A 10,145-nucleotide genomic window follows, 5' to 3' on the forward strand; every position below is an offset into this window, starting at 1 on the left:
AGAGAGGAGGGAGAGGGAGAGAGAGAGAGAGAGAAACCTCCATGAGAGAGAACATGGATTGGCCGCCTCCTGCATGCCCCCCACTGGGGATCGGGCCCACAATCTGGGCATGTGCCCTGACCGGGAATCAAACTAGGGACCTCTTGGTGCGTGGGTCTATACTCAACCACTGAGCCACACCGGCCAGGCTCCCCTCCCACTTTATCTTTTTGTTTTTTAATAATAAATTGAGCTTGTGTTCCTTTCAAGCTTGGAGTTTGGGTGTTGAGTCCCCAGGTGGTTCAACATGTTTATCAAGAGGTGTTGTTTCTGTTTGGGGCCCACATACCCTGGCCACGGCATGATGTTAGTCTGCAATGATTACAAGGTGTTCCGATTCTGTAAATCCGAGGATCATAAAAACTTTAAAAAGAAGCACATTCCTGTAAGGTCAGGTGGACTAAAGCATTCTGGAAAGCAGCTGGAAAAGAGCTTACAGTGGATAATTCATTTGAATTTGAAAGACGTAGAAATGAACCTGTCAAACACCAGCGAGAGCTGTGGAACAGGACGATTGATGTAATGAAGGGAGGCGAGGCGAAGGGATCAAACAGAAACGCCAAGCTAAATTTATAATGAACAGGTTGAAGAAAAATAAAGAACTACAGGAAGTTCAGGACATCAAAGAAGTCAAACAAAACATTTGTCTCCTCCAGGCCCCTTCTGCATGCAAAGGAAAGCAGCTGGAAAAACAAAACGGTACAGAAATCACAACAGGATGCGGGTCTAGAAGTTGTTTCTGAAACTCCTACTGTCTGCAACCATTTTTAGGAAAATCTCCTTTAGAGACTTAGAACATGTAAATTATTGATTGATTTTATTTTAACATAAGGTGACTCAAATGAAAAGGTGATTAGCCCTGGCCAGTTTGGCTCAGCGGTTAGAGCGTCCACCTGCGGTCCAGAGAGACCCGGGTTCAGTTCCCGCTACGGGCATATACCTCGGTTGCAGTTTGTCCCCGGCCCTGGTCGGTCATGCAGGTGGCAGCCACTCGATGTGTCCCTTTCATGTCGATGTTTCTCTCTCCTCTCTCTCTGTTCCTCTCCCTCCCTCCCACTCTACCTGAACAAAAAATGGAAAAATGTCCTCAGGTGAGGATTAAAAAACAAAAAAAAAAAAGAAAAGGTGATTAAAAATACACCTCTTCCACATTGCTGTCTGCGAAACCTCAGATATTATGGATGCTAGATTGCATCTCAATGTTAAACCTTCACTGATAGATGTCCTTATGTAAATCACGAAAACTCTGTAAATACAAAGGGAACTGTGGACATGAAATGCTCATGCCACTTGGATAATGGCACTAGGCGGCATTTATGTAATAGTTAATGACAAAAACTCCTGGCCAGTGATATATAAGACAAACATTTCTTTGCATCAAAAAAAGAAATGAGCTCGTGTTTTAGTTAGCCTTTGCTGTGTAACAAGTCACCTGAAAGTGTCCTGGCCCAAAACAACAATGGTTTCTGACTTGTCATGATCGTGGTGGTTGACTGGGCACGTCCTCTGCAGGTTGTGGCTGGACCCACTGAAGAAAGAGGGTCAGCTGGTCGGGAAGCCCAAGACGGCCCCGTTCACATGTCTGGCTGTGGCCTAGGACTGCTCGGGTCTCCTCTCATCCGTGCTTCTCATGTTTTAGTACTCCGGATGGACTTCCTCACGTGGCAACCAAACCTTCCAAGAGAATCAAGACAAAGGTCTCAAGCTTCCTGACCGAATTGTGAGACTCCCAAGTCATTTCCGCTCTCTTCTGTCCGGGAAAGCGGGTCACAGGCCAGCCCAGACTCCGAGGTGGGGGTGGGGTGGGGGGAAAGAGACCCAGCCCCTGATGGGAGGAATGAAATGCAGGGACACGTTGCAAAATGAATACTAATGGGAGGGATTGGTGGCCTTGAATCAACCTACCACAGTTTGCTTTCAGCAACATATCTTTTTTTTTTTTTTTTTTTATCCTCACCCGAGGACATTTTCCCATTTTTTTGTTCAGGTAGAGTGGGAGGGAGAGAGAGGAACAGAGAGAGAGAGAGAAACATCGATGTGAAAGGAACACATCGAGTGGCTGCCACCCGCACGACCGACCAGGGCCGGGGACAAACTGCAACCGAGGTACGTGCCCTTAGCGGGAACCGAACCCGGGTCTCTCCGGACCGCAGGCCGACGCTCTAACCGCTGAGCCAAACCGGCCAGGGCTCAGCAACATATCTTTTATATGACGTCTCATGCCTGCACAGCCCACACAAAATTCCGGATCTAGACTTTATACTGATGAACACTTTGAATGCTTGATAGTCACAATTAAGGAGAAACTTTGGGCCCTGGCTGGTTTGCGGTTAGAGCGTCGGCCTGCGGTCGAGAGAGACCCGGGTTCGGTTCCCGCTAAGGGCATGTACCTCGGTTGCAGTTTGTCCCCGGCCCCGGTTGAGTCGTTGGGGTGGCAGCCACTCGATGTGTCCCTTTTACGTTGATGTTTCTCTCTCTCTCTCTTCCTCTCTCTCCCTTCCACTCTGTCTGAACAAAAAGTGGAAAAATGTCCTCAGAAGAGGATAAATAAATAAAAAGGAGAAACTTTGGTAGCAGAGGTAAGCAATTGACTTTTTTTTTTTAATCCTCACCCGAGGATATTTTTCCATTTATCTTCAGACAGAGTGGGAAGGAGGAAGGGAGGAAGAAAGAGAGGGAGAAACATCGATGTGAGAGAGACACATCAATTGGTTGCCACCCGTATGACCCCAACCAGGGCCTGGGACCACACGCAACCGAGGTACGTGCCCTTGGCCAGAATCGAACCCAGGACTCTTTGGTCCGCGGGCCAACGCTCTAACCGCTGAGCCAAGCTGGACAGGGCGCAAGTGACATTTTTTTATCATCTGTTTAAAATTGTGCAACAGTTGAAATTACATTTAAAGAATCTAGTAGTTCTTCCTTTGGTGAATAGAGGATACATTGAAATGTCTTACCGTAATGGAAATAGATTTTGACTCCAAATGTATTTTCCTATTAGACACTTGAAAATAAAGATGCCTAATTTGCAGAAGGCACGTGCATTATGAGAGCAGCCAACCTGCAGTTGGCTTGGACACCATGAAATTGTGAATCAGCCCTGGCCGGTTTGGCTCAGCGGTTAGAGCGTCGGCCTGCGGTCCTGGGAGACCCGGGTTCGGTTCCCGCTAGGGGCCCGTACCTCGGTTGCAGTTTGTCCCCGGCCCTGGTCGGTTGTGCGGGTGGCAGCCACTCGATGTGTTCCTTTCACATCGATGTTTCTCTCTCTCTCTCTGTTCCTCTCTCTTCCTCCCACTCTACCTGAACAAAAAATGGAAAAATGTCCTCGGGTGAGGATTAAAAAAAAAAAAAAAAAATTGTGAATCAGCTACAAAAGGATTAAAGCATCCCATACATGTGGAGATCATGTTTCAGAGCATGCTCTGTTCTCCCAGCCTCCCAACACACCGCCAAAACTGGGTCCATGACGACCTCTGGTGGGGCAAGAGCGGGCATAGCAGCAAACTCCCAGTTAGGGTCTCCGATTAGCTTTCGAACGAACTTTTCAGAGTCCTAGTAACTTCTAGCTGAAATGTCATAGTACTGATGGAAGATGATGGGTTTTGCCTTAACTTTGCACAACGGGGATGTTCACATACAACTGACCCTTGAACGACATGGGTTTGAACTGCTCGGATCCACTTACACCCGGGTTTTTTTCTAATGCACTCTCACAGTTCAAATGACCAGCAAAGTTCAAACCTGCATTGTTCAGAGGTCAACTGATTGTGGGGAATTTGCACATGCAAATTCAGGTTTCCAACTGTGTAGGCAGTCGGTGGCTCTAACCTCTATATTGTCCAAGGGTCAACTGTACTTATACCATATTTCTATGCCAGTCAGGCACCCCTTTTCAATGCACCCTAACTCCTCCCATCAAGAGGTGTAGGCCTTGTCCTGGCCAGTGTGGCTGGGTTGGTTGGAACATGGCCGGTTGGATTACTGGTTGGGGCACGTTTGGTGGGCCGTCAATCAATGTTTCTCTCTCACATAGATGTTTCTCTCCCTCCTCCTCCTCCTCTCTCTCTCTTTCTCCCTCTCCCTTCCTCTCTCTAAAATCAATAAAATCTGCCCAGCCGGCGTGGCTCAGTGGTTTAGTGTCGACCTATGCATTAAGAGGTCACTGGTTCGATTCCTGGTCAGGGCACATGCCCAGGTTGTGGCCTAGGACATGCCAGTGGGGGGCATGCAGGAGGCGGCCAATCGATGTTCTCTCTCATCGATGTTTCTATCTCTCTCTCCCTCTCCCTCTAAAAAAATCAATAGAGAAAAAAAATTAAAATAAATAAATAAAATCTTCATTTATCAGAACAACAAAAAAAAGAGGTGTAGCCCTTGAACCTGGGCTGGTCCTGGGACTTGTTCTGACCAATCACCTACCAAACACTGTGCCTGGGCCAGGTCTATCTCAAGAAGCTGTGGGTGTTTTTGCTGTTTCTGCTTCCTCTGCTGCTATCCAGTCACCTCTGTATGAACAAACTCAGGCTGGCCTGCTGGGGGAAGGGAAACCATTCTGAAGAAAGATGATCTGACCAGCCCAGGCCATCCCAGACCAGCTGTCCCCAGCCAACCTGGCAGTGGATATGGCAGACCCGGCCGTGGCCAAGTGAGTCAGCAGAGTTCGGCCCAGATTGCCAGTGTGCAGAACCAAGAGCTAAATCAAGGGTCGGTGTCTTCAGGCACTAAGCTCTGTGGTGGATTGTTTCGCAGCAAATGCTAAGTGACTCAGAGTGAGGTGATGGATATAAATGAGGACTTTCTTGGTAAGGAGCCCAACCCTCTTGGACACTGGTTTCCCTGAAGTTGGAGAATTTGAGGGATGCTGGTTGCTAATGGTTTTCAGAAAACTTTTGGAGATAAGCTGTTCCTTCATCGATGCTACAGAAGTCTAGAACTTCTTGGAGGCCAAGGTTCCAGTCTTATGGGTTCTTGGACACCAAAAGCCAATAGGACTAAGGAGAGTTCGGGTGAGTCAGAGAGCACCTGGCTGAGGACTTCCGTGCGATGGTGGTGGGGTGTGGGGATAGGAAGGGAGTGGGGAGCCACGCTGGCCCTTCAAGAAACGAGCCCACAGACTCTTCCTTGGGCCTCCAGGATCCCGGGTGGGCGGCCTGCAAACCTGCCCGGGCAGGCTGGTGGGCCCACCCTGCTTCGCCTGGTAGGAACTCCAGACAGACTAAGATGAGCTAAATGTAGAGTTGTTACTCAGAGCTGGGTTTCACACCTTCTGCCAGTCAATACTAGCCTCGTTTTAAATAACAACAATACTATTTTGGTGCCATAAACCTATTTTTCACCATCTGGCATCCCCTTATTATGCCTTTTATGTTCTTCTTCTGACAGGAAAGAAAACCTGGCAGGAAAAAACCATCGTGGGACTTAAAGCTCCCTACCAATGGGGAGATCGTTGCACGTTCGAAGGGACAAGCTACCTCTCTGAAGGTTGCCGCCACTGAACTCTGAGCAACAGACTTTTTAAAAAAACCTCTCTCTAGCCCTGGCTGGTTGCTCACTAATGAGTCGCGGGTTCGATTCCGACCAAGGGCACACACCTTGGTTGCGGTTCGTCCCCGGCCCCAGTTGGGATCATGCGGGAGGCAGCCAGTTGATGTGTCCCTCTCACGTCGATGTTTCTCCCTCTCTCCCTCTCTCCCACTCTATCTGAAGATAAATAGAAAAATGTTCTCCAGTGAGGATTGAAAATTAAATAAATAAATAAGTAAATAAATAAATAACCTCTTTCTCTGTACCGCAGGCCGATGCTCCAACCACTGAGCCAAACCGGCCAGGGCTAAATAACCTCTTTCTACAAATGTCAATAGAACAAAATGAATGAGGTTTAGCTTCATGAGATATTAAGGTAAAAATGAAAGTTTGATATATATGTATATATATGTATATATATACGTATATATATATATATATTTTTTTTTGCATAACAGATTATGACAATCTTAAAATACCCAAGAGACTAACAAGGAAGAACATCTACTCCGTTAGTCTAGGGCAATGATGAAATAATGGCCCAAAGCTATCCGCTGGGGTTTCTTTGGGGGTGACACAGACGGAATGGAAGACACTGGTGAAACCAACAAGAAAATTAGTTTGATTAGTAAAATTAGCTTATTAGTGAAAATAATTCTGACTAAGTCTAGCGTTTAATAAATCTGGTAATTTTGTGAGTGAATTTTCTGCAATAGAAGTCTGATGTTGGACTTCTAGGACCTTTTTACTGATAAAAAGAACTACCCTAAAGCACACAGATGTCTCTAGGGAAGGAGTCTTGTACTTGTTTTTTTTTTTTCCTCGCCTGAGGACATTTTTTCACCTTTTGTTCAGACAGAGTGGGAGGGAGAGAGAGAGAGAGAAACATTGACATGAAAGGAACACATTGAGTGGCTGCCACCCACACGACCCAACCAGGGCCGGGGACAAACTGCAACCGAGGTACGTGCCCTTAGCGGGAACCGAACCCAGGTCTCTCGGGACCGCAGGCCAACGCTCTAACCTCTGAGCCAAACTGGCCAGGGCAATAATTTTTTTTCTTTATTGATTTTAGAGAGGAAGGGAGAAGGAGAGAGAGAGAAACGTTAATGAGAGAGAACATCGATGGGCCGCCTCCTGCATGCTCCCCGCTGGGGATCGGGCCCACAACCCAGGCATGTGTCCTGATTGGGAACCGAACTGGCGACCTCTTGGTGCATGGGTCGATGCTCAACCACTGAGCCACACTGGCCAGACAGTCAGGAAGACTCTTTTTTTTTTTTTTAATCCTTACCCGAGGATATTTCTGCATTTATCTTCAGATAGAGTAAGAGGGAGGGAGGGAGGGAGAGAGAGAGAGAGAGAGAGAGAGAGAGAGAGAGAGAGAGAAACATCAACTGGTTGCCACCCACATGACCCCAACCAGGGCCGGGGACAAACTGTAACCGAGGTACGTGCCCTTAGCGGGAACCGAACCCGGGTCTCTCTGGACCGCAGGCCGATGCTCTAACCGCTGAGCAAACCGGCCAGGTCTTAAAAAACAGGTGTACCTATTTTTTAAAATGTGTTTTTATTGATTTCAGAGAGAGGAAAGGAGAGAGAGAGAGAGAGAGAGAGAGAGAAACATCAATGTGATCCACTGCCTCCCGCACACCCCCTACCAGAAATCAAATCCACAACCCAGGTATGCGCAGGCGACCTCCCGGATCATGGGAGGAGGTTCAACCAAGTGAGCCACACTGGCCTATCTGTCGGTGTCGTACCTATTTTTATTCAGCAAGCCTGAGTTCTTCTTGGTTCTCCTGTATATGAGATGAGTTGGTGTGCATGGGGGTGTGTGCACATATGCATGTGAAGTAGATTTGGGTTTTATGGGGTTTTTGAAGATTATGATTGTGGAGGACCCTTAAAAAAAGAACAGAACAGTCCAGCTGGTGTGGCTCAGTGGTTGAGCATCAACCCCATGCACCAAGAGGTCACCGGTTCGATTCCCGATCAGGACACATGCCCAGGTTGTGGGCCCGATCCCCAGTGGGGGGCATGCAGGAGGCAGCCAATCAATGTTCTTTCTCATCGATGTTTCTATTTCTCTCTCCCTCCCTCTTCCTCTCTCTCTAAAATCAATAAAGGAAAACAAAATGTAAAAAAAACAGAACAGCTGGGCTGGTGTGGCTCAGTGGATTGAACGTCTGCCCACGGACTAAGAGACCCCAGTTGGATTCCTGGTCAGGGCACATGCCCGGGTTGGGGGCTGAATCCCCAGTAGGGGGCATGCAGGAGCAGCTGATTAATGTTTCTCTCTCATATCAATGTTTCTATTTCTCTCCCCCTTCCTCTCACTCTAAAAAAAGAACAGAACAGAACATTATGAAGACAGAAAGGGCCCTGGCTGGGTAGCTCAGTTGGTTAGAGTGTTGTCCTGATACACCAAAGTTGTGAGTCTGATTGTTAGGCACATACAAGAATCAACCAATGAATGCATAAATAAATAGAATGACAAATAGATGTTTCTTTCTCTCTCTTTCTCTCCCTACCTCTCTCTCTTTCTCTCAAATCAGTAAATAAAAATTTTAAAAAATGGCCCTGGCCGGTTTGGCTCAGCAGTTAGAGCGTTGGCCTGCAGATCAGAGAGTCCCGGGTTTGATTCCGGCCAAGGGCATGTACTTTGGTTGTAGTTCATCCCCAGCCCCGGTTGGGGTCATACGGGAGGCAACCAATCGATGTGTCTCTCTCACGTCGATGTTTCTCTCTCTCTCCCTCCCACTCTGTCTAAAGATAAATGGAAAAATGTCCTCGGGTGAGGATTTTAAAAAAAATGAAGAGAGAAAGTAATGTTATTTAGAATCAGAAAGGAAATACAATACATAACATTTTAAAAGCTGAGAAATACCTCACATGTCAAATAGATTTTAAAAACCGACATAAGGTTTTGTTAACGGCCTGAAAAACCCCTACAGCACTTTCCCCCCACATTTTTTGCCTTTTCCCATAACAACAATTTTGTAATATCATTTTCTAGCAAGAGGATAGAGAGAGAATTCATTCCATTTTTCTCCTAGTATGGTTGATGGAAATTTGGTTTTATTTACTGATAATTGAGAAAACTTTCAGCTTCACAATTTGTTATTAGTAATGCTGTATACATTTCTAGGATGGTGTCAAATCATGGGAAATCTAGATCAAGTTTCTTTCACATAAAAACTGTATATTTTTAGGGTACATCAAGGTTCCATATTTAGGGACCAATCTTAAATACTCTGAACTGACAATGCTCCTCAGCCAACTTGATGATAATGATAATTATGTTATCTTTGTCAATGTCGGTATTTTGGTCAAATCACCATGAAATTTATATTTTTCCCCAGTGTGTTTATATCATTCACTTCTTTTCATTAAGTAAATTATTAAACAATCCAAAAACTTATGTATTACGTCTCTTCAAATTGTATCTCTTTCTCTCTTACTATAATCTGAAAAAAAAATTTTGTTACAATTTACCTCTCCATGCCATGATAGTGTCTATTAGTTATAGATGAACATACTTGAAAAATAATTTCATTTTGTAGGGAGTTTGCAATTATATTCACTGCATTATTGATGATATTCTTGACAGGGAAAACTTTGGTTTTGATCTGCTCACAGGTCTAGGCTGGAAGAATGGCCCACAGACTGCTTTCGGGCTCCGTACATCTCAAACCTTGTTTCTTCTCCTCCTCCCACATCCCAGCTGCTGCAGCGCTAGTGGCACGAAGCCCGGTGGGCAGTGGGTTCAGTCCTGGAAGTAATTCCTACCCCAGGGTGGCCAGTAATAACTATGTAAACAGATCTCATTGCAGTCACACTAAACATATCTTCAACTCGACTTTCCCTTAGCCAGCTCCCAAGGGCCCCCGCCTCCCCGGTGCTGCGGGACCAGGGAGGAAGTGTGGCGAGTCCAGGTGGGAAGAGAGCCATGTTAACCAACCGCACTTCAAATCGTTTACTTCTGCAAATTGTATGAGCACGTATGATCAGGTGACTACATTTCTGGGGCCCTACCAAGGGGTGCCCTGACGCTTCTGCTTCATTAGCTCGTGTAGGTATGAATGTGTGAGGGTTTTTTGTTTTTTTTTTTGGTTTCTTTAAATGAAAGAATCTGTGTTTTCAGAACCCTCATACATTACAGGTGGGAAGGTCAAATGCTGCTGCCATTGTGGAGAACAGTTTGGCAGCTCCTCAAAAAGTTAAACAGCCCCGTCCAACCGGTGTGGCTCACTGGTTGAGCATCGACCCCTGCACCAAGAGGTCTCCAGTTCGATTCTCGGTCAGGGCACATGCCCAGGTTGTGGGCCCGATCCCCAGTGGGGGGTGTGCAGGAGGCGGCCAGTCGATGTTCTCTCTCATCGATGTTTATTTCTTTCTCTCTCCCTCACTTTCTCTCTTTGTAAAATCAATAAAGAAAAAAAAGTTAAACAGCCCCGGCTGGGGGGCTCAGTTCCTCCGAAACTCCAAAAGGTTTGGGTTTGATTCCTGTTCAGGGCACAAATCTAGGTTTCGGGTTCAATCCCCAGTCGGGGTGCCTATGGAAGGCAACTGATTGATAT

At 46.4% G+C, this 10,145-nt stretch overlaps 1 pseudogene; it reads left to right on the forward strand.

Annotated features, from left to right (window-relative positions):
• The first annotated feature begins 286 nt into the window (after positions 1-286).
• Positions 287-810, forward strand: LOC118635463 (annotated as a pseudogene).
• Positions 811-10,145: the final 9,335 nt, after the last annotated feature.

The sequence above is a fragment of the Molossus molossus genome, unplaced genomic scaffold (genome assembly GCF_014108415.1).
Source record: "Molossus molossus isolate mMolMol1 unplaced genomic scaffold, mMolMol1.p scaffold_m16_p_2, whole genome shotgun sequence".
In the NCBI taxonomy this organism is placed as follows: domain Eukaryota; kingdom Metazoa; phylum Chordata; class Mammalia; order Chiroptera; family Molossidae; genus Molossus; species Molossus molossus.